General features: G+C 38.8%; 2 long non-coding RNA genes across 3 annotated transcripts; one reads left to right on the top strand and one right to left on the bottom strand.

Moving 5' to 3' along the window:
• The first annotated feature begins 395 nt into the window (after window positions 1-395).
• LOC130693894 (uncharacterized) lies at window positions 396-2612 on the top strand. 2 transcript variants are annotated; one of them, XR_009001797.2, is made up of 7 exons: window positions 396-757; window positions 831-865; window positions 947-1321; window positions 1407-1509; window positions 1642-1732; window positions 1880-1970; window positions 2045-2612. It is a non-coding gene; the product is annotated as an uncharacterized LOC130693894 (long non-coding RNA). The 2 variants fall into 2 exon arrangements; XR_009001796.2 differs by having other exon boundaries at window positions 831-1321.
• Window positions 2613-7896: 5284 nt separating this feature from the next.
• LOC130693897 (uncharacterized) lies at window positions 7897-8607 on the bottom strand. Its single transcript, XR_009001799.2, has 3 exons — window positions 8394-8607; window positions 8214-8323; window positions 7897-8157 (listed from the first exon to the last, which is right to left on the bottom strand). It is a non-coding gene; the product is annotated as an uncharacterized LOC130693897 (long non-coding RNA).
• Between the last annotated feature and the right edge of the window lie 2272 nt (window positions 8608-10879).

Below are 10879 nucleotides of genomic sequence, written 5' to 3' on the forward strand. Positions count from 1 at the left end.
GTTCTGTACTTCCCTTTAAATACATTTCCAATGCGACCAACACCTAGTTCTACGCGGTTAGCGTCGATCTAAATTTTTCTTTCGAATTTCCCGCCATGTTTTCGATACAAAAAAAGCTGTTAGTTGCAAAACGTCCAGGATAGATTGAATGCAGGAACATGGCAATTTTGCGATTCATTTGCTTCGAGTTCCTTGGCAAACGCGTAACGCGTTTGGACGATAACGTTTAAATCTTTAATCACCGGACGACGGCACTACAACCTGATATCTTTTGGTGAAGCTTATCAGCAAAGAACCGTTTTTGTTCGTCTCACACGGTTGCGTATAGGATTTTTATCTCTGCTGATAATCAAGGTCAGTAGATATGAGCGCGTTACGGTCACCTGAAGGCGTCGGCGATTTTGCCAAGGATTGGAAGAAAATTATCGCAACAGCGCCATTCGGAAACTGTCTTGTATCCTTTCAGCTATCTTGGCTATTCCACAGTTAACTGTTTATTTTTGTATGTTGGAAAAATGGAGGAAATTCCGAAAAGAACAAGGAAACTAATTTCGATCGACAGTAAGTCTGACCGCGTTCTACTAGGAACTGGTGGAATTGCCTCCGTATGGAAAGGAAAGTTCAATGGCCGTCCAGTCGCAGTAAACAAATTTTTACTGCAAAATTGGAATGAAGAAAAAGAAGAAAATGCTATGAAACAATTGGATCATCCAAACATCGTGAAACTATTTCATTGTGAAAGTGACGAAGACTTCAGGTGAGATTACTGCGTCGTGATTTTGAAGTAAAACGATATCAATACCTGAAAGTTTTTCGTCCCCATGTTACAGGTACTTCGCGTTGGAATTGTGCGTCGCTTCGTTAGGTGAGCTGTTCTTAGAGTTGAATAAACCCGATAAATACAACGGACCTATGCCATGTCTTATTGAAGCTTTTCAACAATTAGCTTCGGGACTCGAACACATTCATTCAAAGAATTTTGTTCATCGTGATATTAATCCGCACAACATCCTTATTTCGGCCATATCTGCTACACAACCTTTTGCGGTGACACTCAAATTTGCCGATTTCGTATTATCCAAATCCGTAAATGAGAGGGGAACGTTCACGATGAGTGGAATACGAGGAGTCGCAAATTATTTTGCTCCCGAAATATTGAGACTATGGACGACAGGCCAAAAGTGTCGAGGGGACGTCAAGAACGACATCTTTGCACTTGTTCTCGTCTTTGGATGTCTGTTCTTGGACGGGCAACATCTTTACCGTTCTAATGAGAGCGAAATTCACAACATAATTGAAGGAAATCCGATCAACATGCAAAGTAATTCCCGACATCCTAAAACATTTTTTTCTATTAACATAGAATTTATCGTTCCACTGTATAAATTGACGAAAAAAAAATGCAGATTATACGAGGATGAACTACTTCAGAAAATGTTGGAAGACGATCCCACCAAAAGAATGACGTCGACAGAAGTTGTCGATCAACTAAAATCCATCAAGGAAAAGGTTAAATCAATCTGATGCAACTCGCGCAATTATCTTAACATTTGTCTCTATGTTCTATTTCGCTTGCTAAAAAACCTCTCAAACTCGATGCGAATTATACGCTACCATTCACGATTGATCGAATGATTTCAGGCGGCGACAAAGCCGCTCTTGTAAAGCTTTTCAACTGGATAGCTCCGGACTTAATGGTTACAAAACTTCTTTACAGCAGCAAGGCAAAATCGTAACTACGTCTTCCTTTTTTTTTTTTTTTGCCTTTCTGGTACTTTACATCTAAATCACGAAGTAGTATTCGTTCGACAAATAAAGATTATCTTAGAACAGAACCCTATGAATTACACAAATTGATTATCTGATACTTTTTTCACAGAAGGAGCAAATTTTCCGCGGCTACAATTCGAGACAAATTTCAACTGCCGAACAGATGAATTTCAGCAGGAAAGTCGCCAATAGCATCAACGGTATGGGAAACTCGACGAAAATCGATTTCAACCATTCCCTGTTGAAATCCAACACTAATGAGAATGCGTTTTAGATCAAGGAGCAGCTGGTGCTCTTGAATCAGGTCCCTCGAAACGCGTTCGTCATTATAGGCTTGATTGCCTCAACTACAGGAATCGTGGGGCTAGTGGCCAACGGGACAGTACTTTCCATCTTTTCGAAGTGCTAAAAGGCGCAATTGCGCCTTTACAATTTGCGGATTGTGTTTCAAAACACAAGTGCTCGGTAGACAATGAAATAATCAAAAGATTCTAACTTGTTGATTTTTAATTGCAGATTCAAAAGGCTATTAAGATCTCATCCAGCAAATACGTTCATCATTAAATTGCCTTTAAGCGATATGGCAGCATCAGCTCTTCATTCGATGGCTTCCTATTCAAATTTTCAACAGAGATATTCCTAAAAAATATACCGAAAACAAGAGCACAAAAATGGCGCACTCGACTCTACTAAACGACAAGGAAGACTGAGAACAAAAGTGACGCTTTGCTCAAACGTTGCCAATTTGCGAATTCGCGTAGTTGCCATCTTTTAAAATTTGTCTCCACCCCTTCTATTTCGACATATCATTTGTATGAATATTACTACCCTCAATTAGAAATACAAATAACCATAAACAAAACAAACATTTTCAACTGTTTTTTTATTTGCTAAATTTGCATCTAAATCTTTTAAGCAATAAATATTGCAGGATGAATTTTAAAGTTTTAAGTTTATATTCTTATCTTGCCGGGATTCATATGCCGTAACAAACCTATTCAAAATTAACATAGTTAAATTAGAATTTTAGATGAAAACTTATTCATGTTACTTTACTCACCTTTACTCGTCTTCAAAATTTGCAGCGGAGAATCCTTTTCGGTCACATTTCTCTTGAGAATGTCGCAACCATTCGCGAATACAAAACTAAATATCGTCATCTAATTTTTCTTCAATCTGAAGGCGGGTATTTGCGCGAACAGCACATATTTTTATAAAGAAATTTTAGTGAAAGGCATTAATGTATGTATATAAAATTTCTTACTAACTGTGGCAGTATTTATGTTTTTAGCTCGCTGAAACAATTTTTTTTTCTCCTTTTTTTACTTTTTCCTTTCCACGTGAATGAAGCGCAGATTTGGTCTGTGAAAAGTTTCCCCATAATCCGGTAAACCATATCACTGAGAGATCTTCCCCCTCTTCTAAATAACACCAGCTTCTAAAAAATAGTTTCAAATTCATTAAGACAAACAACTTTTAAAAACTTTTTCATACATAATTACCAGTTTTTGCAGCATAGAACGCAATTCCAGTGCTTTTTGTAATTCCTTAACTTCTCCAATCTAGCGGCAAAGCGAATACTTCTTCAGGATAATCGGCCTCTTCCACGTTGCAAACACAACCAATTCATTTTTCAGCCTCCAACCGGTCGATTTTTTCCATTAATTGCTTCATCAGAATTTTCAGAAATTCAAGAAACCTCTTCGTGTATGACTGAAATTCTAAAAAGGTAAAAATGTTAATATTAAACTTAAAATAATGCTAATTTTGCCATTATTACGTTGCTGTGACCAAACTTCTGATGTTCCTTTTGCAGCCTATTGAGGAGTTTGCAGTGCGTTTGAGGGGCTCGTATCCGGTGTGTTATTCATATTGTTGCATTGTTTTTTGCGATACGGAACAAAAATTCCATCATCCCCTTTTGCAGCTTGAAATTCATAGTCTGAAACCAAAAAAAAAAAAAAAATTTAAGAAACCTTTAATTATTAACTTAACAGTTAAATACCTTCATCAACTAGTTCATCGTGTAAAATTTCTGCATCCACATTTTCTTCAATTTCCAAATATTCTTTTCCTATTGAAGCGATCTCTTCTGTGACATATTCAACATAGTTTTCTTCTAATGCGTTTCCTAATACGTTGGCAGTAATTCCTTTGCCAAGATGTTCAAATGAAATAAACTGAAAATCTGCATCCATTGTCTCACTAGTAACATCTAGAAAAAAATGGATGTCGGGTTACTACTGCAATAAAAGAAACTAAAAAAATTACCTTCCTGCTGTCCACGAAAATTATTACCCCTTTCTTCATTGCTGTTCCTACAAGGCACATTTCCACTTCCTTTCCGTCCATGATACCCACTTCCACCTGCAACACGATGCCCGTTCCCACGGAAACATCCCAATGTACCGTACCTGTTCTAAGAGGTGACGTCAACGCGACTCCCTTTGGCTATCCATTTTCATTTCCATCCATGTAATCCAGACATGTTTAAAAGAAACTAATAACATCATCTCTGCATGACAGCTGCTTTAAATATACCCTACCTAAGGATTTGGCAATCGCAATCGATTCAATTATGGCGATCAATAGAGAAATGTAAAGTGCAGAACCGAGATTTTTGTAGATGTCCAACGAAAGAGTATGTCTTTCCGTCTGCCTCAAACGAAAAGGGCGGCGCTCTGAATGGAGGGAATCCGCTAGGAATGTCACCTAAATGTATAAACGTTAGCTATTTAGGGGAAAGTTTGCAAAATGAAATACGGTGTTTTTTAATGGCGAAATAGCATTGTTTTCCATTTTTACAGGGGATTCATTTAACTAAAAAATATATTGGGATGTGCGTGACTTACCTGTTAGGTGAGAGGATAGCTACTCTGGCCAGGTTCAGTCAGAGCGTAAGCCAAAATGGAAGCGGCGATGATGACGATAGCGTTACGCGAGACCGAAATCAGCCAACATGTCGTGTTGATCCAATTCTGCCATCGCTTTCTTTCTCCTTCTTTACCCAATTTGACTTGATCAAGAACCTATCTTACGCGAAAAAAAGATGTGTGAATCAAAATGTTGAAATATCTTACCATAACATCTTAACATAACATTAAATGCTGCACCAGCGGACTACGCCGAGGATTCATAGTACTATTCGGCCGCCATTATTCGGAAGCACCCACGTACTACACGACTAAGGCCCGGGAATAATACACAACAATAGCTCCTCAGTATTGCGTTTAGATGTCCGACTACCACACTATCACTTACGCAGCTTCTGTTTACAACATTGAGGTCCCCAAGTAATATACGGCTCCAAACTATTACCAAACAAAAGCTCGCCCTTACTACACCACCTTTTTTACTGGCATACACAAAACTGAATTATCCGAATCCATGTAAACTAGCCTATTTTATACCGTATGTCCAACAAATGTCCAGTTTACATGAATGCAAGATTTGCAGATCGAAATATGGTGCGAGCAGCAAGTTTTTTTTATAGTTTGCATAAAATATTTATTGACTCTTAAGTACAAGACAAAGGAACAATAATTCTTCATAAGGAGCATCGCATGTAGCTCCACGTTCGATTGCCTCGTCACCTTCCCACCTTCAGGATCGTTTCACTAATTCGGGCTTTTGTAGCAGTTCTAGACCCCGCTCACGAGTGAGATTGACTCCGTGAGCTGGCCGCCCTTCTGGGCCAGATTATACTTGTGGTATAAATTTAAGGCTTGATTTCTGGTGGTTACCCAGAACACTCAGAGGACGTCACAGGATATTATCATGTGACCACTTGATATCGCATGTCTCGTGGCCTGCTACCTTTTCTTGGCCACACTATTTTGTCGAGAGCGACTCGAAAAGAACTAATCGTAGGGCAGTCGAAGGGCGAAACCTTCCGGCACCACACACCGACGCTGTTCCGTTCAGACCTAACCGGTCACTCATGATTGGGTAAGTAAAGTGAAAGAAGAAGGGTGAGAAGAAATATGTAACGGAGGGATTTATGAGAATTAGACAGTCGAAAAGCGATCGGATCCAATCCCGGCCCTAGACAAGAGAAAAATGTGTTAGTATATGTTTTCCAGGAATAATTCTTACCTTTCTGAATGCATTTTTAAAGTTTTATAGGCTTTTATCATTGCGTGTATGACAAATATCGGAAACTGAACACATGTATAAGTTAGTTAGGTTTGTTATTACAAATTTTTGTTAGTTGGTTATTGGCGTGCTAATTATAGTGGAGGTAGGGCGCAATTGGAACGCTAGGCAATTGAAACAAAAATTCTACCACTTGAAGTATTTAATAGATTTACTTTTAAAAATTTGACCTAGCGGGAATTTTGGTTGTGCATTTCTAGAAAAAAATTGAAGGCTTTAGACTCTAAACGTTTTCGAGTTATCCCAGAAAGTTGTTTTTTGACTGTCCATTTTCAGTTTTTGCCCAAAGTTTTTTTTGCCGATTTCAGGCACCAAAACGGCACCAAAATGGTACCCGTTTGCAGGATACTAAGGCATCCTCAAGGCGGGTATGAAAAGGGTACCATTTCGGCACCCGAAACCTTCCGCAGATGACGGAGAGAGCCGACACACGTTTAAGGCACGAAATCGGCATCAAAGCGGCATCATTTAAATGTTGTGCTCATTAAAAATGGGATACGTTTATTAGGTTAGCTTGAGTTTTGGGGGTTGGTTTCAGCGCCTTAAAATTAAACTTGCGCTTTAAAAAAAAAAGAAGCTAGAAAAGTGGGAGTTAGGAAAATATATATTATTTAGCATAAGAAATGCTTAAAACAAGCATTATTTATGATAGGACTTTAATCTTAAATAATTCATTTCCTTAAAAAAATTAACAAATCATACTTAAGTTTGAAAATAAAAAACATTTAGCATAATTTGTTTAATTGCTTTTGAGGGAACGAAAGTTTAACTTAATTTTGACTTCATCTTTAGGTTTTTTAAATTCTGTTTTTGACCTGTTGTCGAAAAAAACTTTCAAAACAAGTATTTTTCTAGATTTCTATTTATATTGTTCGGAAATATTAGTTATAATATAAGTAGAATGGTCCAGTGGAAAGAAAATCCGACTGTGGTGAGGGAGACGCGAGTTCGATCCCAGCCACAGCCGTTTTAGCAACGGTGCCAAAACTGTGCTGATGGGCTACTACGGAAGTCTTGAAGGCAACTACAAGATATTTTTGGGAATTCGCCTATGTAAAACAACATAGGCACACGTTTTAGTGATTGAAAGGATGACTTTACGTTATTAAAGACAAATTGTAATAAGAAAATGAACTCGGGAAGGCGTTACCACAATGCCGAATATATTTTATTCTAATAGGCCAAAGATAATAAAAGAATTACACAGATATGGGGTATAAATGGGAAACAGAAATACAAAAATGGAGTCATACGAATTCAGTCTTACCGTCACCGCCGTGGCGAAGATAGAATAAAGATGTCAAACGTTGAAAGAGAAAAGATAAAGAAAACGGGCTTGTCGGTCGCATAAGAAGCGATGAAAGCACTCACAATAATTATTGAATAGGAACAAATTAAACTCACTATATTTGAAGAATTAAACAACACTTGTAGCACTAAGAATAAGAACTGGAACTGGAACTAGAACTGAAGATAGTTGAAGAACTGAAACGAACTGTAGAACTATAGAACTAACTTTTGGGAACAAAAAGGGCATCCTTTTATACGTTTTACATGTTTGAGGGAAACATAGCATTTCCGACAGATCCCTAGCAGAAATTCAGAGGGCAACATCCCATCCAAGACTGGTATTTAGGACTCGTCTAGAGTCCTAGACTGGTCCAGCGGGCGGGTATTTGGACCCCTTGTTTGCAGCCATAACAGCCTCCTAGACTGGTATCGAGGACGGTTAAAAAAAGAAGAAAAAAGACGGTGAGCCTCTTAAATAAGAGCCAAAAGCCGTTCACATACCCGGCCGTTAGACTCAGCCGGGGCTCATCTTCTATACTCGTCCGAATACTCGTACCCGATATCCGTTATGGGACGGTTTTTAAAATGCACTTTTACTCCCTACGTTAAATTTTTATAGTTTCACAAAATAAAGATCTGCAAAATAACACAAATTGCTTTATATTTATCATGACATGACTGATAATCCAGTTCGTTCTGGCAACATAACAACAGGGCACAAAGACTAGAAAGGCGCAATGTGGCCAACACGGCATGGCGAGAACACAGAAAAAACATCTTTTAGGACATTTAAACCAAAAATTTGTAAGTTATTCAGTGGGTTTTTTGAATTTCTTTATGTTCTTCTCCAAAGCATCAATTTTGGACTGCAGTTCTGCCTCGTAAATAGTACTAGGTACTGGCGCTTCAAAAGTTGGGCCCTTGGTTCGCCACTGTTGCTACCTGAATTTTAAAAAAGTTTTGAATTTTTAAGTTCGAAAATACCTTAATGTAATTACTTTGAATAATGTTGATGACGGAACTTGTTCTGATTGCCGTAACAACTGTAGGCGGACTGCTGTCTTCACGTTTTCCTCTCGTAAAAGTAGGTAAGCTCTCGTAAAATTCACTGCAATAACAAAATAAAAATTAATTCTAGAGATTACAATACAATTGCACATAAAGTAATTGAAACTTACCAGGCTTGTTCTCTGGATTCATAATATTATGAACATCGTATTCCAGCCAAGTATTGAATGGGTGGTGGAATCTTTCAAATGTTTTTTCCCCCCAACACGCAGAATTCAAATTGCCTTCTGATGTAGTACATGGTGGGTACAGCAGAAACTTGTGGTCCGTTGATAACCAGTAACGGGTCACAAAGCTGTATAAACATAAGAGATTGTTGTCACAGCCCCTCTCTAAGGTTTGTACGATAAACCATGAAGGCTCTTTGTAGTTTTCATGCCCTCCGGACAGTAAGCAAGTACCGTCACAACGCCTACAGTTACCGGCAGTAGGATACTTTGAAGTCCCACAATGATGCACAGCGCGCGCAGAGGATTGGATATTTCCAGCAAGCCTGGAAGGCACCACAACAGCCACAGCCATATCAATTCATATGCCAGACCTACCGGAGTTTCGTCCAAACCTCACCAACCCAAAAATGGCAACGGTCGTACAGTTCCCGTCATCAAATGCGTCACACCTCGACAAGTTCAGCAGCATGTTGCGACAACAAGAAAAACTAGAAGCAGCAGCAACGCTAACACATAATCAGATTTTGAACCTGCTGGACGCGTCACCAACGCCAAGATATAGGAACTATCCATATGAATGGATAATAGCGTTTGTGATCTCACTATTCAGTATTTTTGGCCTGACAGGATTCACACTACGGTTTGCACAACGTTTAGATACCCACATCAAGGCTGGCATGCAGGTGTACGAAACAGCGGATTACGCATTACGAGGAGCGGCCACGGAGGAGCGACTGATTAGGACACAAGACACGGACTTTTGAACACGGAAAACGGATGTTACCAATTTTGGTTTATTATTATTTTACTATTACTATTATCCTTCGCTATCACGGTAATTGTCACATACTATGGCAATCGGGGGCGATCGCCTTCAAACGGGGGGGACCTGTCACGTGGATTCGGAGGACGTCCACGTGTTAACGATAGACACGTGGAGTCCGAGGACATCCACGTGCTGGGAACGTCTCGTACATCAGCCCCAACCCTTTTTCTCCGCTTTCACTTCCGTAAGGTCAAGTAGAATTATCTGCTTGACCATCTTACCGGAAGAGCTTACCCCTTCTATGCGCTTTCTATTCGAACGGTCACGTAGAGGTTATCTACGTGACCATCTTCTTTCTACTTCCCGCGTCACCCTTGGCGGGTAACAATCTTTCCCTTTAAATAGGAGAGCCTACGAGTGACACGGGGCTCTCAGTAGACAGTTGGGTTTGGAGTGTGACTGTGGTAGGATCAATACACCAGGTCCAAAAAAGCGCTGTTGAGTCATTCATTTAGTGAATTGCGGCAGTGGTCGTCACAATATTAAACAAGAAATCAAACCTGCGTGTAATTTAGCGTTTCAAAACGGTACAATAACGTGAGTCTCTGTCGAAGAACTTCAAGCATTTCTGTTAAATACGTACAAATTTCATACGGACAGCATGGGCGTTGCCAGTTTACCCATTTCGGGTTTTTTATATAAATATAAAATAATGTGTGGGGAAACTATTTTCTGTTGTATTCACAATTTCTTTTCAATTATTTTCAATTCTTTTAGTAAGGTTATTTGATTGCTAAGCTAGAATTATGCATGTACGCGTACAAAGGAAAAAAAAGGAATGAAAGTTAAGTATTGATTTTCCCTTGCAGGCCTGTTAGACGTAATCGATTTCCTCCAAAGCAGACGACAACAATTTTGTTGTCTGGAAGGCCAGGTTGATGCTAAACAATATTGGATCGTGCCTGAATGCGCAAACGGAAAACGTTATAAAAATTGTAGCAATCTTATTCCGCATTTAAAATTTATTTATTAATTAGAGAAGATTAGTCAAAAGGGGATTTTCATCTTCATGAACACCGTCTCAACAATCAGTTTGCATCAACTAATTCAAACACTTACAATATATTGTTGCTGGTACAACAAACAAGTCAATGTCAACAAACTAGCATTCCCGGTTAGCTTTTAGCTTTAAAAAATAAATAGTACAAATGATAATTGAAAATTAAAAGATATATATCTTTTCACGACCTACCTTTATATTTCTTTTTCACGACGTTTCCTCTGATATCAGAGACGACGTTTCCTCTGATAACAGAGGAAACGTCGTGTGGTTGGAAACACATAAATTTTTAATAGAATACTGGTATTTTTACCAGTCAAGATGAGTTCCAAAAGTCAGTAAAGGACGAGTCCAATCCTAGTATTTTGTCTGTAAATCAATCAAATATTTTTGTAGAAAATTGTAAGAACGTAGGCCAGTGAAAAAACGAGTCTCATACTGGTTTTTTGTATCCACATCAATCCCAATGTTTTCAGAAAATTTTGAGGACATAGGCCAGTATTAGACGAGTATAATACTCGTACCACGGGCTGTAGCGCTCGGCTTTCGTGCTAGCGTACAAGAGACCAGTAAAAAATGAGCCCTACATTGGTACTAGGG

This window comes from Daphnia carinata, chromosome 3 (genome assembly GCF_022539665.2).
Source record: "Daphnia carinata strain CSIRO-1 chromosome 3, CSIRO_AGI_Dcar_HiC_V3, whole genome shotgun sequence".
In the NCBI taxonomy this organism is placed as follows: domain Eukaryota; kingdom Metazoa; phylum Arthropoda; class Branchiopoda; order Diplostraca; family Daphniidae; genus Daphnia; species Daphnia carinata.